General features: G+C 53.9%; 59 non-coding genes across 59 annotated transcripts; 12 read left to right on the top strand and 47 right to left on the bottom strand.

Moving 5' to 3' along the window:
- Positions 1-5: 5 nt before the first annotated feature.
- Trnam-cau (transfer RNA methionine (anticodon CAU)) lies at positions 6-78 on the bottom strand. The gene has a single exon. It is a non-coding gene; the product is annotated as a tRNA-Met (tRNA).
- An 815-nt stretch (positions 79-893) lies between these two features.
- On the top strand, positions 894-965 carry Trnag-ucc (transfer RNA glycine (anticodon UCC)). Its single transcript has one exon. It is a non-coding gene; the product is annotated as a tRNA-Gly (tRNA).
- Positions 966-1241: 276 nt separating this feature from the next.
- Positions 1242-1323, bottom strand: Trnas-aga (transfer RNA serine (anticodon AGA)). Its single transcript has one exon. It is a non-coding gene; the product is annotated as a tRNA-Ser (tRNA).
- A 139-nt stretch (positions 1324-1462) lies between these two features.
- Trnak-uuu (transfer RNA lysine (anticodon UUU)) lies at positions 1463-1535 on the bottom strand. Its single transcript has one exon. It is a non-coding gene; the product is annotated as a tRNA-Lys (tRNA).
- A 296-nt stretch (positions 1536-1831) lies between these two features.
- On the bottom strand, positions 1832-1903 carry Trnae-uuc (transfer RNA glutamic acid (anticodon UUC)). Its single transcript has one exon. It is a non-coding gene; the product is annotated as a tRNA-Glu (tRNA).
- Positions 1904-2225: 322 nt separating this feature from the next.
- Positions 2226-2298, bottom strand: Trnam-cau (transfer RNA methionine (anticodon CAU)). The gene has a single exon. It is a non-coding gene; the product is annotated as a tRNA-Met (tRNA).
- An 815-nt stretch (positions 2299-3113) lies between these two features.
- On the top strand, positions 3114-3185 carry Trnag-ucc (transfer RNA glycine (anticodon UCC)). Its single transcript has one exon. It is a non-coding gene; the product is annotated as a tRNA-Gly (tRNA).
- Positions 3186-3461: 276 nt separating this feature from the next.
- On the bottom strand, positions 3462-3543 carry Trnas-aga (transfer RNA serine (anticodon AGA)). The gene has a single exon. It is a non-coding gene; the product is annotated as a tRNA-Ser (tRNA).
- A 139-nt stretch (positions 3544-3682) lies between these two features.
- On the bottom strand, positions 3683-3755 carry Trnak-uuu (transfer RNA lysine (anticodon UUU)). The gene has a single exon. It is a non-coding gene; the product is annotated as a tRNA-Lys (tRNA).
- Positions 3756-4051: 296 nt separating this feature from the next.
- Trnae-uuc (transfer RNA glutamic acid (anticodon UUC)) lies at positions 4052-4123 on the bottom strand. Its single transcript has one exon. It is a non-coding gene; the product is annotated as a tRNA-Glu (tRNA).
- Positions 4124-4445: 322 nt separating this feature from the next.
- On the bottom strand, positions 4446-4518 carry Trnam-cau (transfer RNA methionine (anticodon CAU)). The gene has a single exon. It is a non-coding gene; the product is annotated as a tRNA-Met (tRNA).
- An 815-nt stretch (positions 4519-5333) lies between these two features.
- Trnag-ucc (transfer RNA glycine (anticodon UCC)) lies at positions 5334-5405 on the top strand. Its single transcript has one exon. It is a non-coding gene; the product is annotated as a tRNA-Gly (tRNA).
- A 276-nt stretch (positions 5406-5681) lies between these two features.
- Positions 5682-5763, bottom strand: Trnas-aga (transfer RNA serine (anticodon AGA)). Its single transcript has one exon. It is a non-coding gene; the product is annotated as a tRNA-Ser (tRNA).
- A 139-nt stretch (positions 5764-5902) lies between these two features.
- Trnak-uuu (transfer RNA lysine (anticodon UUU)) lies at positions 5903-5975 on the bottom strand. Its single transcript has one exon. It is a non-coding gene; the product is annotated as a tRNA-Lys (tRNA).
- A 296-nt stretch (positions 5976-6271) lies between these two features.
- Trnae-uuc (transfer RNA glutamic acid (anticodon UUC)) lies at positions 6272-6343 on the bottom strand. Its single transcript has one exon. It is a non-coding gene; the product is annotated as a tRNA-Glu (tRNA).
- Positions 6344-6665: 322 nt separating this feature from the next.
- On the bottom strand, positions 6666-6738 carry Trnam-cau (transfer RNA methionine (anticodon CAU)). The gene has a single exon. It is a non-coding gene; the product is annotated as a tRNA-Met (tRNA).
- An 815-nt stretch (positions 6739-7553) lies between these two features.
- Positions 7554-7625, top strand: Trnag-ucc (transfer RNA glycine (anticodon UCC)). Its single transcript has one exon. It is a non-coding gene; the product is annotated as a tRNA-Gly (tRNA).
- A 276-nt stretch (positions 7626-7901) lies between these two features.
- On the bottom strand, positions 7902-7983 carry Trnas-aga (transfer RNA serine (anticodon AGA)). Its single transcript has one exon. It is a non-coding gene; the product is annotated as a tRNA-Ser (tRNA).
- A 139-nt stretch (positions 7984-8122) lies between these two features.
- On the bottom strand, positions 8123-8195 carry Trnak-uuu (transfer RNA lysine (anticodon UUU)). Its single transcript has one exon. It is a non-coding gene; the product is annotated as a tRNA-Lys (tRNA).
- A 296-nt stretch (positions 8196-8491) lies between these two features.
- Trnae-uuc (transfer RNA glutamic acid (anticodon UUC)) lies at positions 8492-8563 on the bottom strand. Its single transcript has one exon. It is a non-coding gene; the product is annotated as a tRNA-Glu (tRNA).
- Positions 8564-8885: 322 nt separating this feature from the next.
- Positions 8886-8958, bottom strand: Trnam-cau (transfer RNA methionine (anticodon CAU)). The gene has a single exon. It is a non-coding gene; the product is annotated as a tRNA-Met (tRNA).
- An 815-nt stretch (positions 8959-9773) lies between these two features.
- On the top strand, positions 9774-9845 carry Trnag-ucc (transfer RNA glycine (anticodon UCC)). The gene has a single exon. It is a non-coding gene; the product is annotated as a tRNA-Gly (tRNA).
- A 276-nt stretch (positions 9846-10121) lies between these two features.
- Positions 10122-10203, bottom strand: Trnas-aga (transfer RNA serine (anticodon AGA)). The gene has a single exon. It is a non-coding gene; the product is annotated as a tRNA-Ser (tRNA).
- A 139-nt stretch (positions 10204-10342) lies between these two features.
- Positions 10343-10415, bottom strand: Trnak-uuu (transfer RNA lysine (anticodon UUU)). The gene has a single exon. It is a non-coding gene; the product is annotated as a tRNA-Lys (tRNA).
- Positions 10416-10711: 296 nt separating this feature from the next.
- Trnae-uuc (transfer RNA glutamic acid (anticodon UUC)) lies at positions 10712-10783 on the bottom strand. Its single transcript has one exon. It is a non-coding gene; the product is annotated as a tRNA-Glu (tRNA).
- Positions 10784-11105: 322 nt separating this feature from the next.
- Trnam-cau (transfer RNA methionine (anticodon CAU)) lies at positions 11106-11178 on the bottom strand. Its single transcript has one exon. It is a non-coding gene; the product is annotated as a tRNA-Met (tRNA).
- An 803-nt stretch (positions 11179-11981) lies between these two features.
- Trnag-ucc (transfer RNA glycine (anticodon UCC)) lies at positions 11982-12053 on the top strand. The gene has a single exon. It is a non-coding gene; the product is annotated as a tRNA-Gly (tRNA).
- A 276-nt stretch (positions 12054-12329) lies between these two features.
- Positions 12330-12411, bottom strand: Trnas-aga (transfer RNA serine (anticodon AGA)). The gene has a single exon. It is a non-coding gene; the product is annotated as a tRNA-Ser (tRNA).
- A 139-nt stretch (positions 12412-12550) lies between these two features.
- On the bottom strand, positions 12551-12623 carry Trnak-uuu (transfer RNA lysine (anticodon UUU)). Its single transcript has one exon. It is a non-coding gene; the product is annotated as a tRNA-Lys (tRNA).
- A 296-nt stretch (positions 12624-12919) lies between these two features.
- Positions 12920-12991, bottom strand: Trnae-uuc (transfer RNA glutamic acid (anticodon UUC)). Its single transcript has one exon. It is a non-coding gene; the product is annotated as a tRNA-Glu (tRNA).
- Positions 12992-13313: 322 nt separating this feature from the next.
- Positions 13314-13386, bottom strand: Trnam-cau (transfer RNA methionine (anticodon CAU)). Its single transcript has one exon. It is a non-coding gene; the product is annotated as a tRNA-Met (tRNA).
- An 815-nt stretch (positions 13387-14201) lies between these two features.
- Positions 14202-14273, top strand: Trnag-ucc (transfer RNA glycine (anticodon UCC)). Its single transcript has one exon. It is a non-coding gene; the product is annotated as a tRNA-Gly (tRNA).
- A 276-nt stretch (positions 14274-14549) lies between these two features.
- Positions 14550-14631, bottom strand: Trnas-aga (transfer RNA serine (anticodon AGA)). The gene has a single exon. It is a non-coding gene; the product is annotated as a tRNA-Ser (tRNA).
- A 139-nt stretch (positions 14632-14770) lies between these two features.
- On the bottom strand, positions 14771-14843 carry Trnak-uuu (transfer RNA lysine (anticodon UUU)). Its single transcript has one exon. It is a non-coding gene; the product is annotated as a tRNA-Lys (tRNA).
- A 296-nt stretch (positions 14844-15139) lies between these two features.
- Positions 15140-15211, bottom strand: Trnae-uuc (transfer RNA glutamic acid (anticodon UUC)). Its single transcript has one exon. It is a non-coding gene; the product is annotated as a tRNA-Glu (tRNA).
- A 322-nt stretch (positions 15212-15533) lies between these two features.
- On the bottom strand, positions 15534-15606 carry Trnam-cau (transfer RNA methionine (anticodon CAU)). The gene has a single exon. It is a non-coding gene; the product is annotated as a tRNA-Met (tRNA).
- An 815-nt stretch (positions 15607-16421) lies between these two features.
- On the top strand, positions 16422-16493 carry Trnag-ucc (transfer RNA glycine (anticodon UCC)). Its single transcript has one exon. It is a non-coding gene; the product is annotated as a tRNA-Gly (tRNA).
- Positions 16494-16769: 276 nt separating this feature from the next.
- Trnas-aga (transfer RNA serine (anticodon AGA)) lies at positions 16770-16851 on the bottom strand. The gene has a single exon. It is a non-coding gene; the product is annotated as a tRNA-Ser (tRNA).
- A 139-nt stretch (positions 16852-16990) lies between these two features.
- Trnak-uuu (transfer RNA lysine (anticodon UUU)) lies at positions 16991-17063 on the bottom strand. Its single transcript has one exon. It is a non-coding gene; the product is annotated as a tRNA-Lys (tRNA).
- A 296-nt stretch (positions 17064-17359) lies between these two features.
- Trnae-uuc (transfer RNA glutamic acid (anticodon UUC)) lies at positions 17360-17431 on the bottom strand. The gene has a single exon. It is a non-coding gene; the product is annotated as a tRNA-Glu (tRNA).
- A 322-nt stretch (positions 17432-17753) lies between these two features.
- On the bottom strand, positions 17754-17826 carry Trnam-cau (transfer RNA methionine (anticodon CAU)). The gene has a single exon. It is a non-coding gene; the product is annotated as a tRNA-Met (tRNA).
- An 815-nt stretch (positions 17827-18641) lies between these two features.
- Trnag-ucc (transfer RNA glycine (anticodon UCC)) lies at positions 18642-18713 on the top strand. Its single transcript has one exon. It is a non-coding gene; the product is annotated as a tRNA-Gly (tRNA).
- Positions 18714-18989: 276 nt separating this feature from the next.
- Positions 18990-19071, bottom strand: Trnas-aga (transfer RNA serine (anticodon AGA)). Its single transcript has one exon. It is a non-coding gene; the product is annotated as a tRNA-Ser (tRNA).
- Positions 19072-19210: 139 nt separating this feature from the next.
- Positions 19211-19283, bottom strand: Trnak-uuu (transfer RNA lysine (anticodon UUU)). The gene has a single exon. It is a non-coding gene; the product is annotated as a tRNA-Lys (tRNA).
- Positions 19284-19579: 296 nt separating this feature from the next.
- On the bottom strand, positions 19580-19651 carry Trnae-uuc (transfer RNA glutamic acid (anticodon UUC)). The gene has a single exon. It is a non-coding gene; the product is annotated as a tRNA-Glu (tRNA).
- A 322-nt stretch (positions 19652-19973) lies between these two features.
- Positions 19974-20046, bottom strand: Trnam-cau (transfer RNA methionine (anticodon CAU)). The gene has a single exon. It is a non-coding gene; the product is annotated as a tRNA-Met (tRNA).
- Positions 20047-20861: 815 nt separating this feature from the next.
- Trnag-ucc (transfer RNA glycine (anticodon UCC)) lies at positions 20862-20933 on the top strand. Its single transcript has one exon. It is a non-coding gene; the product is annotated as a tRNA-Gly (tRNA).
- Positions 20934-21209: 276 nt separating this feature from the next.
- Trnas-aga (transfer RNA serine (anticodon AGA)) lies at positions 21210-21291 on the bottom strand. Its single transcript has one exon. It is a non-coding gene; the product is annotated as a tRNA-Ser (tRNA).
- A 139-nt stretch (positions 21292-21430) lies between these two features.
- Positions 21431-21503, bottom strand: Trnak-uuu (transfer RNA lysine (anticodon UUU)). Its single transcript has one exon. It is a non-coding gene; the product is annotated as a tRNA-Lys (tRNA).
- A 296-nt stretch (positions 21504-21799) lies between these two features.
- Trnae-uuc (transfer RNA glutamic acid (anticodon UUC)) lies at positions 21800-21871 on the bottom strand. Its single transcript has one exon. It is a non-coding gene; the product is annotated as a tRNA-Glu (tRNA).
- Positions 21872-22193: 322 nt separating this feature from the next.
- On the bottom strand, positions 22194-22266 carry Trnam-cau (transfer RNA methionine (anticodon CAU)). The gene has a single exon. It is a non-coding gene; the product is annotated as a tRNA-Met (tRNA).
- Positions 22267-23081: 815 nt separating this feature from the next.
- On the top strand, positions 23082-23153 carry Trnag-ucc (transfer RNA glycine (anticodon UCC)). Its single transcript has one exon. It is a non-coding gene; the product is annotated as a tRNA-Gly (tRNA).
- Positions 23154-23429: 276 nt separating this feature from the next.
- Trnas-aga (transfer RNA serine (anticodon AGA)) lies at positions 23430-23511 on the bottom strand. Its single transcript has one exon. It is a non-coding gene; the product is annotated as a tRNA-Ser (tRNA).
- A 139-nt stretch (positions 23512-23650) lies between these two features.
- Positions 23651-23723, bottom strand: Trnak-uuu (transfer RNA lysine (anticodon UUU)). The gene has a single exon. It is a non-coding gene; the product is annotated as a tRNA-Lys (tRNA).
- A 296-nt stretch (positions 23724-24019) lies between these two features.
- Positions 24020-24091, bottom strand: Trnae-uuc (transfer RNA glutamic acid (anticodon UUC)). Its single transcript has one exon. It is a non-coding gene; the product is annotated as a tRNA-Glu (tRNA).
- Positions 24092-24413: 322 nt separating this feature from the next.
- On the bottom strand, positions 24414-24486 carry Trnam-cau (transfer RNA methionine (anticodon CAU)). The gene has a single exon. It is a non-coding gene; the product is annotated as a tRNA-Met (tRNA).
- Positions 24487-25301: 815 nt separating this feature from the next.
- On the top strand, positions 25302-25373 carry Trnag-ucc (transfer RNA glycine (anticodon UCC)). The gene has a single exon. It is a non-coding gene; the product is annotated as a tRNA-Gly (tRNA).
- Positions 25374-25649: 276 nt separating this feature from the next.
- Trnas-aga (transfer RNA serine (anticodon AGA)) lies at positions 25650-25731 on the bottom strand. Its single transcript has one exon. It is a non-coding gene; the product is annotated as a tRNA-Ser (tRNA).
- Positions 25732-25870: 139 nt separating this feature from the next.
- Positions 25871-25943, bottom strand: Trnak-uuu (transfer RNA lysine (anticodon UUU)). The gene has a single exon. It is a non-coding gene; the product is annotated as a tRNA-Lys (tRNA).
- Between the last annotated feature and the right edge of the window lie 295 nt (positions 25944-26238).

The following is a 26238-nucleotide window of genomic DNA, read 5'->3' as shown; positions in this document are numbered from 1 at the left end:
TTAAATGCCCCGGGTGAGGATCGAACTCACGACCTTAAGATTATGAGACTTACGCGCTACCTACTGCGCTACCGAGGCTCGTTGCAACCATCATCCCAGGAATCTTGGTAAGTCTCACATATCAGAGATAGACAGTTTGCGCTTTCTCAGGAATCTGTTGTGTCGCTACGCGTGCTTTCCCGACTTGCTAGAGTAAACTGCTGCCGCAGCTTTTTTAACGACGGAAAGCAGCACTGCCTGAGGTTACAGTACATCGCCCTTGCGGCACCTGAACACAGCGGCCTGTAGGGCCAGGCCGACGCTGGAGTTCAGTAACAGCACGCGGCCGTCCAAGTAGGGTCTCTTGCGTGCTGCATGTTTGGTTCTTCTCACAGCGAATCCTGCTATACATTCCTGAGGCTGGCGCACCTCAAGCGAGCAATCGGCGCGGCAGCACTATAGCGAGAACAGCAAAACGATGCATCGGCCGGGAATCGAAGCCGGGCCGCCCGCGTGGTAGTCGAACAACCTACCACTTTTTTAGTTGTTGTTCTCATTTTGTTAGTTGCATTTGTTGGGGGCGGACGTCCGATGACGTCCGTGCTTCCCGAGCATATTCCCGAGCAGCTGTCTGCAGGGAAAGTGGGATTGCCACCCAGCGACGTCGGATACAACCGAAAAAAGTGCTACACACGCGGAGTCCCCCACTACACTGCCTCAAAGCGACCGCTCGTCACTATTGTGTGAGTAACGTTGCGGCCGCGGCGACGAGCCTTGCCCAAAGACGCAGCGTGCGTGGAGGCGCTGCCCGAATGCACCCTCCTACCTCGTAAAGCGCCTACAGCTACTATCACCGTGGGCCACTGCCGGCGGGCGGGAAGCCGACACAGCGCGGCGTTGCGAGCAGCGGCTGTGCGGTGGTAGTGTAATGGTGAGCATAGTTGCCTTCCGAGCAGTTGAGCCGCGTTCGATTCCCGGCCACCGCAACGGGCGCAAATCTATGCGTATGAGTATGTGAGCCACGTGCTGTTGAATTAACGTTTTCTTTCCGTCGTCGATCCACGCAGGCCATCCTGTAGTATGTCCCGACTTGTCCCGACTTTGCTCGGCTGACGCGAAAGCTGACGCTTGGAATTCGCCCTTATCAAAAGGACAGGCGCTATAAACGACTGTGAGAGGTGAGGTGTAGCGAGGTACCAAAACGACAGGCAAACTGCGAAATTTTCTGCTCTCTCTTCTGAAACAAAAAATAAAAAAACCGACGCAGTCGGTAGGACTCGAACCTACGCTCCCACAGGGAATCTGATTTCTAGTCAGACGCCTTAACCACTCGGCCACGACTGCTCGTAGCTAAAGCTTCCCTCGAATCGTGAAAAATGCAACCGGTCTGCGCAGAATGTTGACAGGAAACGAACTCGGTGCACTGATTACGGCAGGGCTACCAGCGCTACGAGACGAGCCATTACGGAAGCGTTAAAATCTTCGCCCGAACAGGGATTCGAACCCTGGACACTTAGGTTAAAAGCCTAATGCTCTACCGACTGAGCTATCCGGGCTCACGCTTGTTGTGCATGGAGCGACTGCAAGCAATGTGAATAACTGGAACGCGTGTGTAGGCGTACTACGGTAATTGCTGGCTTCTGGCGCAACTGGCGACTTCACCGACTTCCCACTGACGCTGGTAGCACCCCAACAGCGGACCAGTGCCTCTTCTCCCTTTATCCCGGTGCTGACAGTAATTGCATCCTGTGCCTGCTTCCCCCGATTACGTTCGGTTGAAGCTCCGGAAGGAGGGCGACAAACGAAGGTTGGAAGGCCAAAAGATGGAGGGTCGTGTGCGCAAAAACTTCCCTTCCGGTACCGGGAATCGAACCCGGGCCTCCTGGGTGAAAGCCAGGTATTCTAGCCACTAGACCACACCGGATTTGCTCGAGAAACGTGAGATTTACTCCCTCTCTTCTCGCATTTCGTGCTCAATCCGGACTCAGTGTTGTTCTCTGTTTGCGAGCATTTTTGCGCGTGCAGACTGGCATGGCGCACAGCTCGAAACTGTCTATTCATTGCTGTTTGCATCATATTTCACTCATAACAGGGGAGGAGAATGATCAAAGTTGTTCCTTGCCATAATTGGAAGTAAACATTGTGACGCTGAGGCGTGGACTCCTTGTGGATAACAAACGACAATTAAGTTCGTTCGCTAGCAATAGCAACGCCGTTAATTCAGCCGTGATGTACAGCAAATTAAATGCCCCGGGTGAGGATCGAACTCACGACCTTAAGATTATGAGACTTACGCGCTACCTACTGCGCTACCGAGGCTCGTTGCAACCATCATCCCAGGAATCTTGGTAAGTCTCACATATTAGAGATAGACAGTTTGCGCTTTCTCAGGAATCTGTTGTGTCGCTACGCGTGCTTTCCCGACTTGCTAGAGTAAACTGCTGCCGCAGCTTTTTTAACGACGGAAAGCAGCACTGCCTGAGGTTACAGTACATCGCCCTTGCGGCACCTGAACACAGCGGCCTGTAGGGCCAGGCCGACGCTGGAGTTCAGTAACAGCACGCGGCCGTCCAAGTAGGGTCTCTTGCGTGCTGCATGTTTGGTTCTTCTCACAGCGAATCCTGCTATACATTCCTGAGGCTGGCGCACCTCAAGCGAGCAATCGGCGCGGCAGCACTATAGCGAGAACAGCAAAACGATGCATCGGCCGGGAATCGAAGCCGGGCCGCCCGCGTGGTAGTCGAACAACCTACCACTTTTTTAGTTGTTGTCCTCATTTTGTTAGTTGCATTTGTTGGGGGCGGACGTCCGATGACGTCCGTGCTTCCCGAGCATATTCCCGAGCAGCTGTCTGCAGGGAAAGTGGGATTGCCACCCAGCGACGTCGGATACAACCGAAAAAAGTGCTACACACGCGGAGTCCCCCACTACACTGCCTCAAAGCGACCGCTCGTCACTATTGTGTGAGTAACGTTGCGGCCGCGGCGACGAGCCTTGCCCAAAGACGCAGCGTGCGTGGAGGCGCTGCCCGAATGCACCCTCCTACCTCGTAAAGCGTCTACAGCTACTATCACCGTGGGCCACTGCCGGCGGGCGGGAAGCCGACACAGCGCGGCGTTGCGAGCAGCGGCTGTGCGGTGGTAGTGTAATGGTGAGCATAGTTGCCTTCCGAGCAGTTGAGCCGCGTTCGATTCCCGGCCACCGCAACGGGCGCAAATCTATGCGTATGAGTATGTGAGCCACGTGCTGTTGAATTAACGTTTTCTTTCCGTCGTCGCTCCACGCAGGCCATCCTGTAGTATGTCCCGACTTGTCCCGACTTTGCTCGGCTGACGCGAAAGCTGACGCTTGGAATTCGCCCTTATCAAAAGGACAGGCGCTATAAACGACTGTGAGAGGTGAGGTGTAGCGAGGTACCAAAACGACAGGCAAACTGCGAAATTTTCTGCTCTCTCTTCTGAAACAAAAAATAAAAAAACCGACGCAGTCGGTAGGACTCGAACCTACGCTCCCACAGGGAATCTGATTTCTAGTCAGACGCCTTAACCACTCGGCCACGACTGCTCGTAGCTAAAGCTTCCCTCGAATCGTGAAAAATGCAACCGGTCTGCGCAGAATGTTGACAGGAAACGAACTCGGTGCACTGATTACGGCAGGGCTACCAGCGCTACGAGACGAGCCATTACGGAAGCGTTAAAATCTTCGCCCGAACAGGGATTCGAACCCTGGACACTTAGGTTAAAAGCCTAATGCTCTACCGACTGAGCTATCCGGGCTCACGCTTGTTGTGCATGGAGCGACTGCAAGCAATGTGAATAACTGGAACGCGTGTGTAGGCGTACTACGGTAATTGCTGGCTTCTGGCGCAACTGGCGACTTCACCGACTTCCCACTGACGCTGGTAGCACCCCAACAGCGGACCAGTGCCTCTTCTCCCTTTATCCCGGTGCTGACAGTAATTGCATCCTGTGCCTGCTTCCCCCGATTACGTTCGGTTGAAGCTCCGGAAGGAGGGCGACAAACGAAGGTTGGAAGGCCAAAAGATGGAGGGTCGTGTGCGCAAAAACTTCCCTTCCGGTACCGGGAATCGAACCCGGGCCTCCTGGGTGAAAGCCAGGTATCCTAGCCACTAGACCACACCGGATTTGCTCGAGAAACGTGAGATTTACTCCCTCTCTTCTCGCATTTCGTGCTCAATCCGGACTCAGTGTTGTTCTCTGTTTGCGAGCATTTTTGCGCGTGCAGACTGGCATGGCGCACAGCTCGAAACTGTCTATTCATTGCTGTTTGCATCATATTTCACTCATAACAGGGGAGGAGAATGATCAAAGTTGTTCCTTGCCATAATTGGAAGTAAACATTGTGACGCTGAGGCGTGGACTCCTTGTGGATAACAAACGACAATTAAGTTCGTTCGCTAGCAATAGCAACGCCGTTAATTCAGCCGTGATGTACAGCAAATTAAATGCCCCGGGTGAGGATCGAACTCACGACCTTAAGATTATGAGACTTACGCGCTACCTACTGCGCTACCGAGGCTCGTTGCAACCATCATCCCAGGAATCTTGGTAAGTCTCACATATCAGAGATAGACAGTTTGCGCTTTCTCAGGAATCTGTTGTGTCGCTACGCGTGCTTTCCCGACTTGCTAGAGTAAACTGCTGCCGCAGCTTTTTTAACGACGGAAAGCAGCACTGCCTGAGGTTACAGTACATCGCCCTTGCGGCACCTGAACACAGCGGCCTGTAGGGCCAGGCCGACGCTGGAGTTCAGTAACAGCACGCGGCCGTCCAAGTAGGGTCTCTTGCGTGCTGCATGTTTGGTTCTTCTCACAGCGAATCCTGCTATACATTCCTGAGGCTGGCGCACCTCAAGCGAGCAATCGGCGCGGCAGCACTATAGCGAGAACAGCAAAACGATGCATCGGCCGGGAATCGAAGCCGGGCCGCCCGCGTGGTAGTCGAACAACCTACCACTTTTTTAGTTGTTGTTCTCATTTTGTTAGTTGCATTTGTTGGGGGCGGACGTCCGATGACGTCCGTGCTTCCCGAGCATATTCCCGAGCAGCTGTCTGCAGGGAAAGTGGGATTGCCACCCAGCGACGTCGGATACAACCGAAAAAAGTGCTACACACGCGGAGTCCCCCACTACACTGCCTCAAAGCGACCGCTCGTCACTATTGTGTGAGTAACGTTGCGGCCGCGGCGACGAGCCTTGCCCAAAGACGCAGCGTGCGTGGAGGCGCTGCCCGAATGCACCCTCCTACCTCGTAAAGCGCCTACAGCTACTATCACCGTGGGCCACTGCCGGCGGGCGGGAAGCCGACACAGCGCGGCGTTGCGAGCAGCGGCTGTGCGGTGGTAGTGTAATGGTGAGCATAGTTGCCTTCCGAGCAGTTGAGCCGCGTTCGATTCCCGGCCACCGCAACGGGCGCAAATCTATGCGTATGAGTATGTGAGCCACGTGCTGTTGAATTAACGTTTTCTTTCCGTCGTCGATCCACGCAGGCCATCCTGTAGTATGTCCCGACTTGTCCCGACTTTGCTCGGCTGACGCGAAAGCTGACGCTTGGAATTCGCCCTTATCAAAAGGACAGGCGCTATAAACGACTGTGAGAGGTGAGGTGTAGCGAGGTACCAAAACGACAGGCAAACTGCGAAATTTTCTGCTCTCTCTTCTGAAACAAAAAATAAAAAAACCGACGCAGTCGGTAGGACTCGAACCTACGCTCCCACAGGGAATCTGATTTCTAGTCAGACGCCTTAACCACTCGGCCACGACTGCTCGTAGCTAAAGCTTCCCTCGAATCGTGAAAAATGCAACCGGTCTGCGCAGAATGTTGACAGGAAACGAACTCGGTGCACTGATTACGGCAGGGCTACCAGCGCTACGAGACGAGCCATTACGGAAGCGTTAAAATCTTCGCCCGAACAGGGATTCGAACCCTGGACACTTAGGTTAAAAGCCTAATGCTCTACCGACTGAGCTATCCGGGCTCACGCTTGTTGTGCATGGAGCGACTGCAAGCAATGTGAATAACTGGAACGCGTGTGTAGGCGTACTACGGTAATTGCTGGCTTCTGGCGCAACTGGCGACTTCACCGACTTCCCACTGACGCTGGTAGCACCCCAACAGCGGACCAGTGCCTCTTCTCCCTTTATCCCGGTGCTGACAGTAATTGCATCCTGTGCCTGCTTCCCCCGATTACGTTCGGTTGAAGCTCCGGAAGGAGGGCGACAAACGAAGGTTGGAAGGCCAAAAGATGGAGGGTCGTGTGCGCAAAAACTTCCCTTCCGGTACCGGGAATCGAACCCGGGCCTCCTGGGTGAAAGCCAGGTATCCTAGCCACTAGACCACACCGGATTTGCTCGAGAAACGTGAGATTTACTCCCTCTCTTCTCGCATTTCGTGCTCAATCCGGACTCAGTGTTGTTCTCTGTTTGCGAGCATTTTTGCGCGTGCAGACTGGCATGGCGCACAGCTCGAAACTGTCTATTCATTGCTGTTTGCATCATATTTCACTCATAACAGGGGAGGAGAATGATCAAAGTTGTTCCTTGCCATAATTGGAAGTAAACATTGTGACGCTGAGGCGTGGACTCCTTGTGGATAACAAACGACAATTAAGTTCGTTCGCTAGCAATAGCAACGCCGTTAATTCAGCCGTGATGTACAGCAAATTAAATGCCCCGGGTGAGGATCGAACTCACGACCTTAAGATTATGAGACTTACGCGCTACCTACTGCGCTACCGAGGCTCGTTGCAACCATCATCCCAGGAATCTTGGTAAGTCTCACATATCAGAGATAGACAGTTTGCGCTTTCTCAGGAATCTGTTGTGTCGCTACGCGTGCTTTCCCGACTTGCTAGAGTAAACTGCTGCCGCAGCTTTTTTAACGACGGAAAGCAGCACTGCCTGAGGTTACAGTACATCGCCCTTGCGGCACCTGAACACAGCGGCCTGTAGGGCCAGGCCGACGCTGGAGTTCAGTAACAGCACGCGGCCGTCCAAGTAGGGTCTCTTGCGTGCTGCATGTTTGGTTCTTCTCACAGCGAATCCTGCTATACATTCCTGAGGCTGGCGCACCTCAAGCGAGCAATCGGCGCGGCAGCACTATAGCGAGAACAGCAAAACGATGCATCGGCCGGGAATCGAAGCCGGGCCGCCCGCGTGGTAGTCGAACAACCTACCACTTTTTTAGTTGTTGTTCTCATTTTGTTAGTTGCATTTGTTGGGGGCGGACGTCCGATGACGTCCGTGCTTCCCGAGCATATTCCCGAGCAGCTGTCTGCAGGGAAAGTGGGATTGCCACCCAGCGACGTCGGATACAACCGAAAAAAGTGCTACACACGCGGAGTCCCCCACTACACTGCCTCAAAGCGACCGCTCGTCACTATTGTGTGAGTAACGTTGCGGCCGCGGCGACGAGCCTTGCCCAAAGACGCAGCGTGCGTGGAGGCGCTGCCCGAATGCACCCTCCTACCTCGTAAAGCGCCTACAGCTACTATCACCGTGGGCCACTGCCGGCGGGCGGGAAGCCGACACAGCGCGGCGTTGCGAGCAGCGGCTGTGCGGTGGTAGTGTAATGGTGAGCATAGTTGCCTTCCGAGCAGTTGAGCCGCGTTCGATTCCCGGCCACCGCAACGGGCGCAAATCTATGCGTATGAGTATGTGAGCCACGTGCTGTTGAATTAACGTTTTCTTTCCGTCGTCGATCCACGCAGGCCATCCTGTAGTATGTCCCGACTTGTCCCGACTTTGCTCGGCTGACGCGAAAGCTGACGCTTGGAATTCGCCCTTATCAAAAGGACAGGCGCTATAAACGACTGTGAGAGGTGAGGTGTAGCGAGGTACCAAAACGACAGGCAAACTGCGAAATTTTCTGCTCTCTCTTCTGAAACAAAAAATAAAAAAACCGACGCAGTCGGTAGGACTCGAACCTACGCTCCCACAGGGAATCTGATTTCTAGTCAGACGCCTTAACCACTCGGCCACGACTGCTCGTAGCTAAAGCTTCCCTCGAATCGTGAAAAATGCAACCGGTCTGCGCAGAATGTTGACAGGAAACGAACTCGGTGCACTGATTACGGCAGGGCTACCAGCGCTACGAGACGAGCCATTACGGAAGCGTTAAAATCTTCGCCCGAACAGGGATTCGAACCCTGGACACTTAGGTTAAAAGCCTAATGCTCTACCGACTGAGCTATCCGGGCTCACGCTTGTTGTGCATGGAGCGACTGCAAGCAATGTGAATAACTGGAACGCGTGTGTAGGCGTACTACGGTAATTGCTGGCATCTGGCGCAACTGGCGACTTCACCGACTTCCCACTGACGCTGGTAGCACCCCAACAGCGGACCAGTGCCTCTTCTCCCTTTATCCCGGTGCTGACAGTAATTGCATCCTGTGCCTGCTTCCCCCGATTACGTTCGGTTGAAGCTCCGGAAGGAGGGCGACAAACGAAGGTTGGAAGGCCAAAAGATGGAGGGTCGTGTGCGCAAAAACTTCCCTTCCGGTACCGGGAATCGAACCCGGGCCTCCTGGGTGAAAGCCAGGTATCCTAGCCACTAGACCACACCGGATTTGCTCGAGAAACGTGAGATTTACTCCCTCTCTTCTCGCATTTCGTGCTCAATCCGGACTCAGTGTTGTTCTCTGTTTGCGAGCATTTTTGCGCGTGCAGACTGGCATGGCGCACAGCTCGAAACTGTCTATTCATTGCTGTTTGCATCATATTTCACTCATAACAGGGGAGGAGAATGATCAAAGTTGTTCCTTGCCATAATTGGAAGTAAACATTGTGACGCTGAGGCGTGGACTCCTTGTGGATAACAAACGACAATTAAGTTCGTTCGCTAGCAATAGCAACGCCGTTAATTCAGCCGTGATGTACAGCAAATTAAATGCCCCGGGTGAGGATCGAACTCACGACCTTAAGATTATGAGACTTACGCGCTACCTACTGCGCTACCGAGGCTCGTTGCAACCATCATCCCAGGAATCTTGGTAAGTCTCACATATTAGAGATAGACAGTTTGCGCTTTCTCAGGAATCTGTTGTGTCGCTACGCGTGCTTTCCCGACTTGCTAGAGTAAACTGCTGCCGCAGCTTTTTTAACGACGGAAAGCAGCACTGCCTGAGGTTACAGTACATCGCCCTTGCGGCACCTGAACACAGCGGCCTGTAGGGCCAGGCCGACGCTGGAGTTCAGTAACAGCACGCGGCCGTCCAAGTAGGGTCTCTTGCGTGCTGCATGTTTGGTTCTTCTCACAGCGAATCCTGCTATACATTCCTGAGGCTGGCGCACCTCAAGCGAGCAATCGGCGCGGCAGCACTATAGCGAGAACAGCAAAACGATGCATCGGCCGGGAATCGAAGCCGGGCCGCCCGCGTGGTAGTCGAACAACCTACCACTTTTTTAGTTGTTGTTCTCATTTTGTTAGTTGCATTTGTTGGGGGCGGACGTCCGATGACGTCCGTGCTTCCCGAGCATATTCCCGAGCAGCTGTCTGCAGGGAAAGTGGGATTGCCACCCAGCGACGTCGGATACAACCGAAAAAAGTGCTACACACGCGGAGTCCCCCACTACACTGCCTCAAAGCGACCGCTCGTCACTATTGTGTGAGTAACGTTGCGGCCGCGGCGACGAGCCTTGCCCAAAGACGCAGCGTGCGTGGAGGCGCTGCCCGAATGCACCCTCCTACCTCGTAAAGCGCCTACAGCTACTATCACCGTGGGCCACTGCCGGCGGGCGGGAAGCCGACACAGCGCGGCGTTGCGAGCAGCGGCTGTGCGGTGGTAGTGTAATGGTGAGCATAGTTGCCTTCCGAGCAGTTGAGCCGCGTTCGATTCCCGGCCACCGCAACGGGCGCAAATCTATGCGTATGAGTATGTGAGCCACGTGCTGTTGAATTAACGTTTTCTTTCCGTCGTCGCTCCACGCAGGCCATCCTGTAGTATGTCCCGACTTGTCCCGACTTTGCTCGGCTGACGCGAAAGCTGACGCTTGGATTTCGCCCTTATCAAAAGGACAGGCGCTATAAACGACTGTGAGAGGTGAGGTGTAGCGAGGTACCAAAACGACAGGCAAACTGCGAAATTTTCTGCTCTCTCTTCTGAAACAAAAAATAAAAAAACCGACGCAGTCGGTAGGACTCGAACCTACGCTCCCACAGGGAATCTGATTTCTAGTCAGACGCCTTAACCACTCGGCCACGACTGCTCGTAGCTAAAGCTTCCCTCGAATCGTGAAAAATGCAACCGGTCTGCGCAGAATGTTGACAGGAAACGAACTCGGTGCACTGATTACGGCAGGGCTACCAGCGCTACGAGACGAGCCATTACGGAAGCGTTAAAATCTTCGCCCGAACAGGGATTCGAACCCTGGACACTTAGGTTAAAAGCCTAATGCTCTACCGACTGAGCTATCCGGGCTCACGCTTGTTGTGCATGGAGCGACTGCAAGCAATGTGAATAACTGGAACGCGTGTGTAGGCGTACTACGGTAATTGCTGGCTTCTGGCGCAACTGGCGACTTCACCGACTTCCCACTGACGCTGGTAGCACCCCAACAGCGGACCAGTGCCTCTTCTCCCTTTATCCCGGTGCTGACAGTAATTGCATCCTGTGCCTGCTTCCCCCGATTACGTTCGGTTGAAGCTCCGGAAGGAGGGCGACAAACGAAGGTTGGAAGGCCAAAAGATGGAGGGTCGTGTGCGCAAAAACTTCCCTTCCGGTACCGGGAATCGAACCCGGGCCTCCTGGGTGAAAGCCAGGTATCCTAGCCACTAGACCACACCGGATTTGCTCGAGAAACGTGAGATTTACTCCCTCTCTTCTCGCATTTCGTGCTCAATCCGGACTCAGTGTTGTTCTCTGTTTGCGAGCATTTTTGCGCGTGCAGACTGGCATGGCGCACAGCTCGAAACTGTCTATTCATTGCTGTTTGCATCATATTTCACTCATAACAGGGGAGGAGAATGATCAAAGTTGTACCTTGCCATAATTGGAAGTAAACATTGTGACGCTGAGGCGTGGACTCCTTGTGGATAACAAACGACAATTAAGTTCGTTCGCTAGCAATAGCAACGCCGTTAATTCAGCCGTGATGTACAGCAAATTAAATGCCCCGGGTGAGGATCGAACTCACGACCTTAAGATTATGAGACTTACGCGCTACCTACTGCGCTACCGAGGCTCGTTGCAACCATCATCCCAGGAATCTTGGTAAGTCTCACATATTAGAGATAGACAGTTTGCGCTTTCTCAGGAATCTGTTGTGTCGCTACGCGTGCTTTCCCGACTTGCTAGAGTAAACTGCTGCCGCAGCTTTTTTAACGACGGAAAGCAGCACTGCCTGAGGTTACAGTACATCGCCCTTGCGGCACCTGAACACAGCGGCCTGTAGGGCCAGGCCGACGCTGGAGTTCAGTAACAGCACGCGGCCGTCCAAGTAGGGTCTCTTGCGTGCTGCATGTTTGGTTCTTCTCACAGCGAATCCTGCTATACATTCCTGAGGCTGCGAGCAATCGGCGCGGCAGCACTATAGCGAGAACAGCAAAACGATGCATCGGCCGGGAATCGAAGCCGGGCCGCCCGCGTGGTAGGCGAACAACCTACCACTTTTTTAGTTGTTGTTCTCATTTTGTTAGTTGCATTTGTTGGGGGCGGACGTCCGATGACGTCCGTGCTTCCCGAGCATATTCCCGAGCAGCTGTCTGCAGGGAAAGTGGGATTGCCACCCAGCGACGTCGGATACAACCGAAAAAAGTGCTACACACGCGGAGTCCCCCACTACACTGCCTCAAAGCGACCGCTCGTCACTATTGTGTGAGTAACGTTGCGGCCGCGGCGACGAGCCTTGCCCAAAGACGCAGCGTGCGTGGAGGCGCTGCCCGAATGCACCCTCCTACCTCGTAAAGCGCCTACAGCTACTATCACCGTGGGCCACTGCCGGCGGGCGGGAAGCCGACACAGCGCGGCGTTGCGAGCAGCGGCTGTGCGGTGGTAGTGTAATGGTGAGCATAGTTGCCTTCCGAGCAGTTGAGCCGCGTTCGATTCCCGGCCACCGCAACGGGCGCAAATCTATGCGTATGAGTATGTGAGCCACGTGCTGTTGAATTAACGTTTTCTTTCCGTCGTCGCTCCACGCAGGCCATCCTGTAGTATGTCCCGACTTGTCCCGACTTTGCTCGGCCGACGCGAAAGCTGACGCTTGGATTTCGCCCTTATCAAAAGGACAGGCGCTATAAACGACTGTGAGAGGTGAGGTGTAGCGAGGTACCAAAACGACAGGCAAACTGCGAAATTTTCTGCTCTCTCTTCTGAAACAAAAAATAAAAAAACCGACGCAGTCGGTAGGACTCGAACCTACGCTCCCACAGGGAATCTGATTTCTAGTCAGACGCCTTAACCACTCGGCCACGACTGCTCGTAGCTAAAGCTTCCCTCGAATCGTGAAAAATGCAACCGGTCTGCGCAGAATGTTGACAGGAAACGAACTCGGTGCACTGATTACGGCAGGGCTACCAGCGCTACGAGACGAGCCATTACGGAAGCGTTAAAATCTTCGCCCGAACAGGGATTCGAACCCTGGACACTTAGGTTAAAAGCCTAATGCTCTACCGACTGAGCTATCCGGGCTCACGCTTTTTGTGCATGGAGCGACTGCAAGCAATGTGAATAACTGGAACGCGTGTGTAGGCGTACTACGGTAATTGCTGGCTTCTGGCGCAACTGGCGACTTCACCGACTTCCCACTGACGCTGGTAGCACCCCAACAGCGGACCAGTGCCTCTTCTCCCTTTATCCCGGTGCTGACAGTAATTGCATCCTGTGCCTGCTTCCCCCGATTACGTTCGGTTGAAGCTCCGGAAGGAGGGCGACAAACGAAGGTTGGAAGGCCAAAAGATGGAGGGTCGTGTGCGCAAAAACTTCCCTTCCGGTACCGGGAATCGAACCCGGGCCTCCTGGGTGAAAGCCAGGTATCCTAGCCACTAGACCACACCGGATTTGCTCGAGAAACGTGAGATTTACTCCCTCTCTTCTCGCATTTCGTGCTCAATCCGGACTCAGTGTTGTTCTCTGTTTGCGAGCATTTTTGCGCGTGCAGACTGGCATGGCGCACAGCTCGAAACTGTCTATTCATTGCTGTTTGCATCATATTTCACTCATAACAGGGGAGGAGAATGATCAAAGTTGTACCTTGCCATAATTGGAAGTAAACATTGTGACTCTGAGGCGTGGACTCCTTGTGGATAACAAACGACAATTAAGTTCGTTCGCTAGCAATAGCAACGCCGTTAATTCAGCCGTGATGTACAGCAAATTAAATGCCCCGGGTGAGGATCGAACTCACGACCTTAAGATTATGAGACTTACGCGCTACCTACTGCGCTACCGAGGCTCGTTGCAACCATCATCCCAGGAATCTTGGTAAGTCTCACATATTAGAGATAGACAGTTTGCGCTTTCTCAGGAATCTGTTGTGTCGCTACGCGTGCTTTCCCGACTTGCTAGAGTAAACTGCTGCCGCAGCTTTTTTAACGACGGAAAGCAGCACTGCCTGAGGTTACAGTACATCGCCCTTGCGGCACCTGAACACAGCGGCCTGTAGGGCCAGGCCGACGCTGGAGTTCAGTAACAGCACGCGGCCGTCCAAGTAGGGTCTCTTGCGTGCTGCATGTTTGGTTCTTCTCACAGCGAATCCTGCTATACATTCCTGAGGCTGGCGCACCTCAAGCGAGCAATCGGCGCGGCAGCACTATAGCGAGAACAGCAAAACGATGCATCGGCCGGGAATCGAAGCCGGGCCGCCCGCGTGGTAGTCGAACAACCTACCACCTTTTTAGTTGTTGTTCTCATTTTGTTAGTTGCATTTGTTGGGGGCGGACGTCCGATGACGTCCGTGCTTCCCGAGCATATTCCCGAGCAGCTGTCTGCAGGGAAAGTGGGATTGCCACCCAGCGACGTCGGATACAACCGAAAAAAGTGCTACACACGCGGAGTCCCCCACTACACTGCCTCAAAGCGACCGCTCGTCACTATTGTGTGAGTAACGTTGCGGCCGCGGCGACGAGCCTTGCCCAAAGACGCAGCGTGCGTGGAGGCGCTGCCCGAATGCACCCTCCTACCTCGTAAAGCGCCTACAGCTACTATCACCGTGGGCCACTGCCGGCGGGCGGGAAGCCGACACAGCGCGGCGTTGCGAGCAGCGGCTGTGCGGTGGTAGTGTAATGGTGAGCATAGTTGCCTTCCGAGCAGTTGAGCCGCGTTCGATTCCCGGCCACCGCAACGGGCGCAAATCTATGCGTATGAGTATGTGAGCCACGTGCTGTTGAATTAACGTTTTCTTTCCGTCGTCGCTCCACGCAGGCCATCCTGTAGTATGTCCCGACTTGTCCCGACTTTGCTCGGCTGACGCGAAAGCTGACGCTTGGATTTCGCCCTTATCAAAAGGACAGGCGCTATAAACGACTGTGAGAGGTGAGGTGTAGCGAGGTACCAAAACGACAGGCAAACTGCGAAATTTTCTGCTCTCTCTTCTGAAACAAAAAATAAAAAAACCGACGCAGTCGGTAGGACTCGAACCTACGCTCCCACAGGGAATCTGATTTCTAGTCAGACGCCTTAACCACTCGGCCACGACTGCTCGTAGCTAAAGCTTCCCTCGAATCGTGAAAAATGCAACCGGTCTGCGCAGAATGTTGACAGGAAACGAACTCGGTGCACTGATTACGGCAGGGCTACCAGCGCTACGAGACGAGCCATTACGGAAGCGTTAAAATCTTCGCCCGAACAGGGATTCGAACCCTGGACACTTAGGTTAAAAGCCTAATGCTCTACCGACTGAGCTATCCGGGCTCACGCTTTTTGTGCATGGAGCGACTGCAAGCAATGTGAATAACTGGAACGCGTGTGTAGGCGTACTACGGTAATTGCTGGCTTCTGGCGCAACTGGCGACTTCACCGACTTCCCACTGACGCTGGTAGCACCCCAACAGCGGACCAGTGCCTCTTCTCCCTTTATCCCGGTGCTGACAGTAATTGCATCCTGTGCCTGCTTCCCCCGATTACGTTCGGTTGAAGCTCCGGAAGGAGGGCGACAAACGAAGGTTGGAAGGCCAAAAGATGGAGGGTCGTGTGCGCAAAAACTTCCCTTCCGGTACCGGGAATCGAACCCGGGCCTCCTGGGTGAAAGCCAGGTATCCTAGCCACTAGACCACACCGGATTTGCTCGAGAAACGTGAGATTTACTCCCTCTCTTCTCGCATTTCGTGCTCAATCCGGACTCAGTGTTGTTCTCTGTTTGCGAGCATTTTTGCGCGTGCAGACTGGCATGGCGCACAGCTCGAAACTGTCTATTCATTGCTGTTTGCATCATATTTCACTCATAACAGGGGAGGAGAATGATCAAAGTTGTACCTTGCCATAATTGGAAGTAAACATTGTGACTCTGAGGCGTGGACTCCTTGTGGATAACAAACGACAATTAAGTTCGTTCGCTAGCAATAGCAACGCCGTTAATTCAGCCGTGATGTACAGCAAATTAAATGCCCCGGGTGAGGATCGAACTCACGACCTTAAGATTATGAGACTTACGCGCTACCTACTGCGCTACCGAGGCTCGTTGCAACCATCATCCCAGGAATCTTGGTAAGTCTCACATATTAGAGATAGACAGTTTGCGCTTTCTCAGGAATCTGTTGTGTCGCTACGCGTGCTTTCCCGACTTGCTAGAGTAAACTGCTGCCGCAGCTTTTTTAACGACGGAAAGCAGCACTGCCTGAGGTTACAGTACATCGCCCTTGCGGCACCTGAACACAGCGGCCTGTAGGGCCAGGCCGACGCTGGAGTTCAGTAACAGCACGCGGCCGTCCAAGTAGGGTCTCTTGCGTGCTGCATGTTTGGTTCTTCTCACAGCGAATCCTGCTATACATTCCTGAGGCTGGCGCACCTCAAGCGAGCAATCGGCGCGGCAGCACTATAGCGAGAACAGCAAAACGATGCATCGGCCGGGAATCGAAGCCGGGCCGCCCGCGTGGTAGTCGAACAACCTACCACCTTTTTAGTTGTTGTTCTCATTTTGTTAGTTGCATTTGTTGGGGGCGGACGTCCGATGACGTCCGTGCTTCCCGAGCATATTCCCGAGCAGCTGTCTGCAGGGAAAGTGGGATTGCCACCCAGCGACGTCGGATACAACCGAAAAAAGTGCTACACACGCGGAGTCCCCCACTACACTGCCTCAAAGCGACCGCTCGTCACTATTGTGTGAGTAACGTTGCGGCCGCGGCGACGAGCCTTGCCCAAAGACGCAGCGTGCGTGGAGGCGCTGCCCGAATGCACCCTCCTACCTCGTAAAGCGCCTACAGCTACTATCACCGTGGGCCACTGCCGGCGGGCGGGAAGCCGACACAGCGCGGCGTTGCGAGCAGCGGCTGTGCGGTGGTAGTGTAATGGTGAGCATAGTTGCCTTCCGAGCAGTTGAGCCGCGTTCGATTCCCGGCCACCGCAACGGGCGCAAATCTATGCGTATGAGTATGTGAGCCACGTGCTGTTGAATTAACGTTTTCTTTCCGTCGTCGCTCCACGCAGGCCATCCTGTAGTATGTCCCGACTTGTCCCGACTTTGCTCGGCTGACGCGAAAGCTGACGCTTGGATTTCGCCCTTATCAAAAGGACAGGCGCTATAAACGACTGTGAGAGGTGAGGTGTAGCGAGGTACCAAAACGACAGGCAAACTGCGAAATTTTCTGCTCTCTCTTCTGAAACAAAAAATAAAAAAACCGACGCAGTCGGTAGGACTCGAACCTACGCTCCCACAGGGAATCTGATTTCTAGTCAGACGCCTTAACCACTCGGCCACGACTGCTCGTAGCTAAAGCTTCCCTCGAATCGTGAAAAATGCAACCGGTCTGCGCAGAATGTTGACAGGAAACGAACTCGGTGCACTGATTACGGCAGGGCTACCAGCGCTACGAGACGAGCCATTACGGAAGCGTTAAAATCTTCGCCCGAACAGGGATTCGAACCCTGGACACTTAGGTTAAAAGCCTAATGCTCTACCGACTGAGCTATCCGGGCTCACGCTTGTTGTGCATGGAGCGACTGCAAGCAATGTGAATAACTGGAACGCGTGTGTAGGCGTACTACGGTAATTGCTGGCTTCTGGCGCAACTGGCGACTTCACCGACTTCCCACTGACGCTGGTAGCACCCCAACAGCGGACCAGTGCCTCTTCTCCCTTTATCCCGGTGCTGACAGTAATTGCATCCTGTGCCTGCTTCCCCCGATTACGTTCGGTTGAAGCTCCGGAAGGAGGGCGACAAACGAAGGTTGGAAGGCCAAAAGATGGAGGGTCGTGTGCGCAAAAACTTCCCTTCCGGTACCGGGAATCGAACCCGGGCCTCCTGGGTGAAAGCCAGGTATCCTAGCCACTAGACCACACCGGATTTGCTCGAGAAACGTGAGATTTACTCCCTCTCTTCTCGCATTTCGTGCTCAATCCGGACTCAGTGTTGTTCTCTGTTTGCGAGCATTTTTGCGCGTGCAGACTGGCATGGCGCACAGCTCGAAACTGTCTATTCATTGCTGTTTGCATCATATTTCACTCATAACAGGGGAGGAGAATGATCAAAGTTGTACCTTGCCATAATTGGAAGTAAACATTGTGACTCTGAGGCGTGGACTCCTTGTGGATAACAAACGACAATTAAGTTCGTTCGCTAGCAATAGCAACGCCGTTAATTCAGCCGTGATGTACAGCAAATTAAATGCCCCGGGTGAGGATCGAACTCACGACCTTAAGATTATGAGACTTACGCGCTACCTACTGCGCTACCGAGGCTCGTTGCAACCATCATCCCAGGAATCTTGGTAAGTCTCACATATTAGAGATAGACAGTTTGCGCTTTCTCAGGAATCTGTTGTGTCGCTACGCGTGCTTTCCCGACTTGCTAGAGTAAACTGCTGCCGCAGCTTTTTTAACGACGGAAAGCAGCACTGCCTGAGGTTACAGTACATCGCCCTTGCGGCACCTGAACACAGCGGCCTGTAGGGCCAGGCCGACGCTGGAGTTCAGTAACAGCACGCGGCCGTCCAAGTAGGGTCTCTTGCGTGCTGCATGTTTGGTTCTTCTCACAGCGAATCCTGCTATACATTCCTGAGGCTGGCGCACCTCAAGCGAGCAATCGGCGCGGCAGCACTATAGCGAGAACAGCAAAACGATGCATCGGCCGGGAATCGAAGCCGGGCCGCCCGCGTGGTAGTCGAACAACCTACCACCTTTTTAGTTGTTGTTCTCATTTTGTTAGTTGCATTTGTTGGGGGCGGACGTCCGATGACGTCCGTGCTTCCCGAGCATATTCCCGAGCAGCTGTCTGCAGGGAAAGTGGGATTGCCACCCAGCGACGTCGGATACAACCGAAAAAAGTGCTACACACGCGGAGTCCCCCACTACACTGCCTCAAAGCGACCGCTCGTCACTATTGTGTGAGTAACGTTGCGGCCGCGGCGACGAGCCTTGCCCAAAGACGCAGCGTGCGTGGAGGCGCTGCCCGAATGCACCCTCCTACCTCGTAAAGCGCCTACAGCTACTATCACCGTGGGCCACTGCCGGCGGGCGGGAAGCCGACACAGCGCGGCGTTGCGAGCAGCGGCTGTGCGGTGGTAGTGTAATGGTGAGCATAGTTGCCTTCCGAGCAGTTGAGCCGCGTTCGATTCCCGGCCACCGCAACGGGCGCAAATCTATGCGTATGAGTATGTGAGCCACGTGCTGTTGAATTAACGTTTTCTTTCCGTCGTCGCTCCACGCAGGCCATCCTGTAGTATGTCCCGACTTGTCCCGACTTTGCTCGGCTGACGCGAAAGCTGACGCTTGGATTTCGCCCTTATCAAAAGGACAGGCGCTATAAACGACTGTGAGAGGTGAGGTGTAGCGAGGTACCAAAACGACAGGCAAACTGCGAAATTTTCTGCTCTCTCTTCTGAAACAAAAAATAAAAAAACCGACGCAGTCGGTAGGACTCGAACCTACGCTCCCACAGGGAATCTGATTTCTAGTCAGACGCCTTAACCACTCGGCCACGACTGCTCGTAGCTAAAGCTTCCCTCGAATCGTGAAAAATGCAACCGGTCTGCGCAGAATGTTGACAGGAAACGAACTCGGTGCACTGATTACGGCAGGGCTACCAGCGCTACGAGACGAGCCATTACGGAAGCGTTAAAATCTTCGCCCGAACAGGGATTCGAACCCTGGACACTTAGGTTAAAAGCCTAATGCTCTACCGACTGAGCTATCCGGGCTCACGCTTGTTGTGCATGGAGCGACTGCAAGCAATGTGAATAACTGGAACGCGTGTGTAGGCGTACTACGGTAATTGCTGGCTTCTGGCGCAACTGGCGACTTCACCGACTTCCCACTGACGCTGGTAGCACCCCAACAGCGGACCAGTGCCTCTTCTCCCTTTATCCCGGTGCTGACAGTAATTGCATCCTGTGCCTGCTTCCCCCGATTACGTTCGGTTGAAGCTCCGGAAGGAGGGCGACAAACGAAGGTTGGAAGGCCAAAAGATGGAGGGTCGTGTGCGCAAAAACTTCCCTTCCGGTACCGGGAATCGAACCCGGGCCTCCTGGGTGAAAGCCAGGTATCCTAGCCACTAGACCACACCGGATTTGCTCGAGAAACGTGAGATTTACTCCCTCTCTTCTCGCATTTCGTGCTCAATCCGGACTCAGTGTTGTTCTCTGTTTGCGAGCATTTTTGCGCGTGCAGACTGGCATGGCGCACAGCTCGAAACTGTCTATTCATTGCTGTTTGCATCATATTTCACTCATAACAGGGGAGGAGAATGATCAAAGTTGTACCTTGCCATAATTGGAAGTAAACATTGTGACGCTGAGGCGTGGACTCCTTGTGGATAACAAACGACAATTAAGTTCGTTCGCTAGCAATAGCAACGCCGTTAATTCAGCCGTGATGTACAGCAAATTAAATGCCCCGGGTGAGGATCGAACTCACGACCTTAAGATTATGAGACTTACGCGCTACCTACTGCGCTACCGAGGCTCGTTGCAACCATCATCCCAGGAATCTTGGTAAGTCTCACATATTAGAGATAGACAGTTTGCGCTTTCTCAGGAATCTGTTGTGTCGCTACGCGTGCTTTCCCGACTTGCTAGAGTAAACTGCTGCCGCAGCTTTTTTAACGACGGAAAGCAGCACTGCCTGAGGTTACAGTACATCGCCCTTGCGGCACCTGAACACAGCGGCCTGTAGGGCCAGGCCGACGCTGGAGTTCAGTAACAGCACGCGGCCGTCCAAGTAGGGTCTCTTGCGTGCTGCATGTTTGGTTCTTCTCACAGCGAATCCTGCTATACATTCCTGAGGCTGGCGCACCTCAAGCGAGCAATCGGCGCGGCAGCACTATAGCGAGAACAGCAAAACGATGCATCGGCCGGGAATCGAAGCCGGGCCGCCCGCGTGGTAGTCGAACAACCTACCACCTTTTTAGTTGTTGTTCTCATTTTGTTAGTTGCATTTGTTGGGGGCGGACGTCCGATGACGTCCGTGCTTCCCGAGCATATTCCCGAGCAGCTGTCTGCAGGGAAAGTGGGATTGCCACCCAGCGACGTCGGATACAACCGAAAAAAGTGCTACACACGCGGAGTCCCCCACTACACTGCCTCAAAGCGACCGCTCGTCACTATTGTGTGAGTAACGTTGCGGCCGCGGCGACGAGCCTTGCCCAAAGACGCAGCGTGCGTGGAGGCGCTGCCCGAATGCACCCTCCTACCTCGTAAAGCGCCTACAGCTACTATCACCGTGGGCCACTGCCGGCGGGCGGGAAGCCGACACAGCGCGGCGTTGCGAGCAGCGGCTGTGCGGTGGTAGTGTAATGGTGAGCATAGTTGCCTTCCGAGCAGTTGAGCCGCGTTCGATTCCCGGCCACCGCAACGGGCGCAAATCTATGCGTATGAGTATGTGAGCCACGTGCTGTTGAATTAACGTTTTCTTTCCGTCGTCGCTCCACGCAGGCCATCCTGTAGTATGTCCCGACTTGTCCCGACTTTGCTCGGCTGACGCGAAAGCTGACGCTTGGATTTCGCCCTTATCAAAAGGACAGGCGCTATAAACGACTGTGAGAGGTGAGGTGTAGCGAGGTACCAAAACGACAGGCAAACTGCGAAATTTTCTGCTCTCTCTTCTGAAACAAAAAATAAAAAAACCGACGCAGTCGGTAGGACTCGAACCTACGCTCCCACAGGGAATCTGATTTCTAGTCAGACGCCTTAACCACTCGGCCACGACTGCTCGTAGCTAAAGCTTCCCTCGAATCGTGAAAAATGCAACCGGTCTGCGCAGAATGTTGACAGGAAACGAACTCGGTGCACTGATTACGGCAGGGCTACCAGCGCTACGAGACGAGCCATTACGGAAGCGTTAAAATCTTCGCCCGAACAGGGATTCGAACCCTGGACACTTAGGTTAAAAGCCTAATGCTCTACCGACTGAGCTATCCGGGCTCACGCTTGTTGTGCATGGAGCGACTGCAAGCAATGTGAATAACTGGAACGCGTGTGTAGGCGTACTACGGTAATTGCTGGCTTCTGGCGCAACTGGCGACTTCACCGACTTCCCACTGACGCTGGTAGCACCCCAACAGCGGACCAGTGCCTCTTCTCCCTTTATCCCGGTGCTGACAGTAATTGCATCCTGTGCCTGCTTCCCCCGATTACGTTCGGTTGAAGCTCCGGAAGGAGGGCGACAAACGAAGGTTGGAAGGCCAAAAGATGGAGGGTCGTGTGCGCAAAAACTTCCCTTCCGGTACCGGGAATCGAACCCGGGCCTCCTGGGTGAAAGCCAGGTATCCTAGCCACTAGACCACACCGGATTTGCTCGAGAAACGTGAGATTTACTCCCTCTCTTCTCGCATTTCGTGCTCAATCCGGACTCAGTGTTGTTCTCTGTTTGCGAGCATTTTTGCGCGTGCAGACTGGCATGGCGCACAGCTCGAAACTGTCTATTCATTGCTGTTTGCATCATATTTCACTCATAACAGGGGAGGAGAATGATCAAAGTTGTACCTTGCCATAATTGGAAGTAAACATTGTGACGCTGAGGCGTGGACTCCTTGTGGATAACAAACGACAATTAAGTTCGTTCGCTAGCAATAGCAACGCCGTTAATTCAGCCGTGATGTACAGCAAATTAAATGCCCCGGGTGAGGATCGAACTCACGACCTTAAGATTATGAGACTTACGCGCTACCTACTGCGCTACCGAGGCTCGTTGCAACCATCATCCCAGGAATCTTGGTAAGTCTCACATATTAGAGATAGACAGTTTGCGCTTTCTCAGGAATCTGTTGTGTCGCTACGCGTGCTTTCCCGACTTGCTAGAGTAAACTGCTGCCGCAGCTTTTTTAACGACGGAAAGCAGCACTGCCTGAGGTTACAGTACATCGCCCTTGCGGCACCTGAACACAGCGGCCTGTAGGGCCAGGCCGACGCTGGAGTTCAGTAACAGCACGCGGCCGTCCAAGTAGGGTCTCTTGCGTGCTGCATGTTTGGTTCTTCTCACAGCGAATCCTGCTATACATTCCTGAGGCTGGCGCACCTCAAGCGAGCAATCGGCGCGGCAGCACTATAGCGAGAACAGCAAAACGATGCATCGGCCGGGAATCGAAGCCGGGCCGCCCGCGTGGTAGTCGAACAACCTACCACCTTTTTAGTTGTTGTTCTCATTTTGTTAGTTGCATTTGTTGGGGGCGGACGTCCGATGACGTCCGTGCTTCCCGAGCATATTCCCGAGCAGCTGTCTGCAGGGAAAGTGGGATTGCCACCCAGCGACGTCGGATACAACCGAAAAAAGTGCTACACACGCGGAGTCCCCCACTACACTGCCTCAAAGCGACCGCTCGTCACTATTGTGTGAGTAACGTTGCGGCCGCGGCGACGAGCCTTGCCCAAAGACGCAGCGTGCGTGGAGGCGCTGCCCGAATGCACCCTCCTACCTCGTAAAGCGCCTACAGCTACTATCACCGTGGGCCACTGCCGGCGGGCGGGAAGCCGACACAGCGCGGCGTTGCGAGCAGCGGCTGTGCGGTGGTAGTGTAATGGTGAGCATAGTTGCCTTCCGAGCAGTTGAGCCGCGTTCGATTCCCGGCCACCGCAACGGGCGCAAATCTATGCGTATGAGTATGTGAGCCACGTGCTGTTGAATTAACGTTTTCTTTCCGTCGTCGCTCCACGCAGGCCATCCTGTAGTATGTCCCGACTTGTCCCGACTTTGCTCGGCTGACGCGAAAGCTGACGCTTGGATTTCGCCCTTATCAAAAGGACAGGCGCTATAAACGACTGTGAGAGGTGAGGTGTAGCGAGGTACCAAAACGACAGGCAAACTGCGAAATTTTCTGCTCTCTCTTCTGAAACAAAAAATAAAAAAACCGACGCAGTCGGTAGGACTCGAACCTACGCTCCCACAGGGAATCTGATTTCTAGTCAGACGCCTTAACCACTCGGCCACGACTGCTCGTAGCTAAAGCTTCCCTCGAATCGTGAAAAATGCAACCGGTCTGCGCAGAATGTTGACAGGAAACGAACTCGGTGCACTGATTACGGCAGGGCTACCAGCGCTACGAGACGAGCCATTACGGAAGCGTTAAAATCTTCGCCCGAACAGGGATTCGAACCCTGGACACTTAGGTTAAAAGCCTAATGCTCTACCGACTGAGCTATCCGGGCTCACGCTTGTTGTGCATGGAGCGACTGCAAGCAATGTGAATAACTGGAACGCGTGTGTAGGCGTACTACGGTAATTGCTGGCTTCTGGCGCAACTGGCGACTTCACCGACTTCCCACTGACGCTGGTAGCACCCCAACAGCGGACCAGTGCCTCTTCTCCCTTTATCCCGGTGCTGACAGTAATTGCATCCTGTGCCTGCTTCCCCCGATTACGTTCGGTTGAAGCTCCGGAAGGAGGGCGACAAACGAAGGTTGGAAGGCCAAAAGATGGAGGGTCGTGTGCGCAAAAACTTCCCTTCCGGTACCGGGAATCGAACCCGGGCCTCCTGGGTGAAAGCCAGGTATCCTAGCCACTAGACCACACCGGATTTGCTCGAGAAACGTGAGATTTACTCCCTCTCTTCTCGCATTTCGTGCTCAATCCGGACTCAGTGTTGTTCTCTGTTTGCGAGCATTTTTGCGCGTGCAGACTGGCATGGCGCACAGCTCGAAACTGTCTATTCATTGCTGTTTGCATCATATTTCACTCATAACAGGGGAGGAGAATGATCAAAGTTGTACCTTGCCATAATTGGAAGTAAACATTGTGACGCTGAGGCGTGGACTCCTTGTGGATAACAAACGACAATTAAGTTCGTTCGCTAGCAATAGCAACGCCGTTAATTCAGCCGTGATGTACAGCAAATTAAATGCCCCGGGTGAGGATCGAACTCACGACCTTAAGATTATGAGACTTACGCGCTACCTACTGCGCTACCGAGGCTCGTTGCAACCATCATCCCAGGAATCTTGGTAAGTCTCACATATTAGAGATAGACAGTTTGCGCTTTCTCAGGAATCTGTTGTGTCGCTACGCGTGCTTTCCCGACTTGCTAGAGTAAACTGCTGCCGCAGCTTTTTTAACGACGGAAAGCAGCACTGCCTGAGGTTACAGTACATCGCCCTTGCGGCACCTGAACACAGCGGCCTGTAGGGCCAGGCCGACGCTGGAGTTCAGTAACAGCACGCGGCCGTCCAAGTAGGGTCTCTTGCGTGCTGCATGTTTGGTTCTTCTCACAGCGAATCCTGCTATACATTCCTGAGGCTGGCGCACCTCAAGCGAGCAATCGGCGCGGCAGCACTATAGCGAGAACAGCAAAACGATGCATCGGCCGGGAATCGAAGCCGGGCCGCCCGCGTGGTAGTCGAACAACCTACCACCTTTTTAGTTGTTGTTCTCATTTTGTTAGTTGCATTTGTTGGGGGCGGACGTCCGATGACGTCCGTGCTTCCCGAGCATATTCCCGAGCAGCTGTCTGCAGGGAAAGTGGGATTGCCACCCAGCGACGTCGGATACAACCGAAAAAAGTGCTACACACGCGGAGTCCCCCACTACACTGCCTCAAAGCGACCGCTCGTCACTATTGTGTGAGTAACGTTGCGGCCGCGGCGACGAGCCTTGCCCAAAGACGCAGCGTGCGTGGAGGCGCTGCCCGAATGCACCCTCCTACCTCGTAAAGCGCCTACAGCTACTATCACCGTGGGCCACTGCCGGCGGGCGGGAAGCCGACACAGCGCGGCGTTGCGAGCAGCGGCTGTGCGGTGGTAGTGTAATGGTGAGCATAGTTGCCTTCCGAGCAGTTGAGCCGCGTTCGATTCCCGGCCACCGCAACGGGCGCAAATCTATGCGTATGAGTATGTGAGCCACGTGCTGTTGAATTAACGTTTTCTTTCCGTCGTCGCTCCACGCAGGCCATCCTGTAGTATGTCCCGACTTGTCCCGACTTTGCTCGGCTGACGCGAAAGCTGACGCTTGGATTTCGCCCTTATCAAAAGGACAGGCGCTATAAACGACTGTGAGAGGTGAGGTGTAGCGAGGTACCAAAACGACAGGCAAACTGCGAAATTTTCTGCTCTCTCTTCTGAAACAAAAAATAAAAAAACCGACGCAGTCTGTAGGACTCGAACCTACGCTCCCACAGGGAATCTGATTTCTAGTCAGACGCCTTAACCACTCGGCCACGACTGCTCGTAGCTAAAGCTTCCCTCGAATCGTGAAAAATGCAACCGGTCTGCGCAGAATGTTGACAGGAAACGAACTCGGTGCACTGATTACGGCAGGGCTACCAGCGCTACGAGACGAGCCATTACGGAAGCGTTAAAATCTTCGCCCGAACAGGGATTCGAACCCTGGACACTTAGGTTAAAAGCCTAATGCTCTACCGACTGAGCTATCCGGGCTCACGCTTGTTGTGCATGGAGCGACTGCAAGCAATGTGAATAACTGGAACGCGTGTGTAGGCGTACTACGGTAATTGCTGGCTTCTGGCGCAACTGGCGACTTCACCGACTTCCCACTGACGCTGGTAGCACCCCAACAGCGGACCAGTGCCTCTTCTCCCTTTATCCCGGTGCTGACAGTAATTGCATCCTGTGCCTGCTTCCCCGATTACGTTCGGTTGAAGCTCCGGAAGGAGGGCGACAAACGAAGGTTGGAAGGCCAAAAGATGGAGGGTCGTGTGCGCAAAAACTTCCC

Source organism: Schistocerca cancellata, unplaced genomic scaffold (assembly GCF_023864275.1).
Source record: "Schistocerca cancellata isolate TAMUIC-IGC-003103 unplaced genomic scaffold, iqSchCanc2.1 HiC_scaffold_411, whole genome shotgun sequence".
Taxonomy (NCBI): Eukaryota; Metazoa; Arthropoda; class Insecta; order Orthoptera; family Acrididae; genus Schistocerca; species Schistocerca cancellata.
This window is presented reverse-complemented; position numbering and strand designations above follow the sequence as displayed.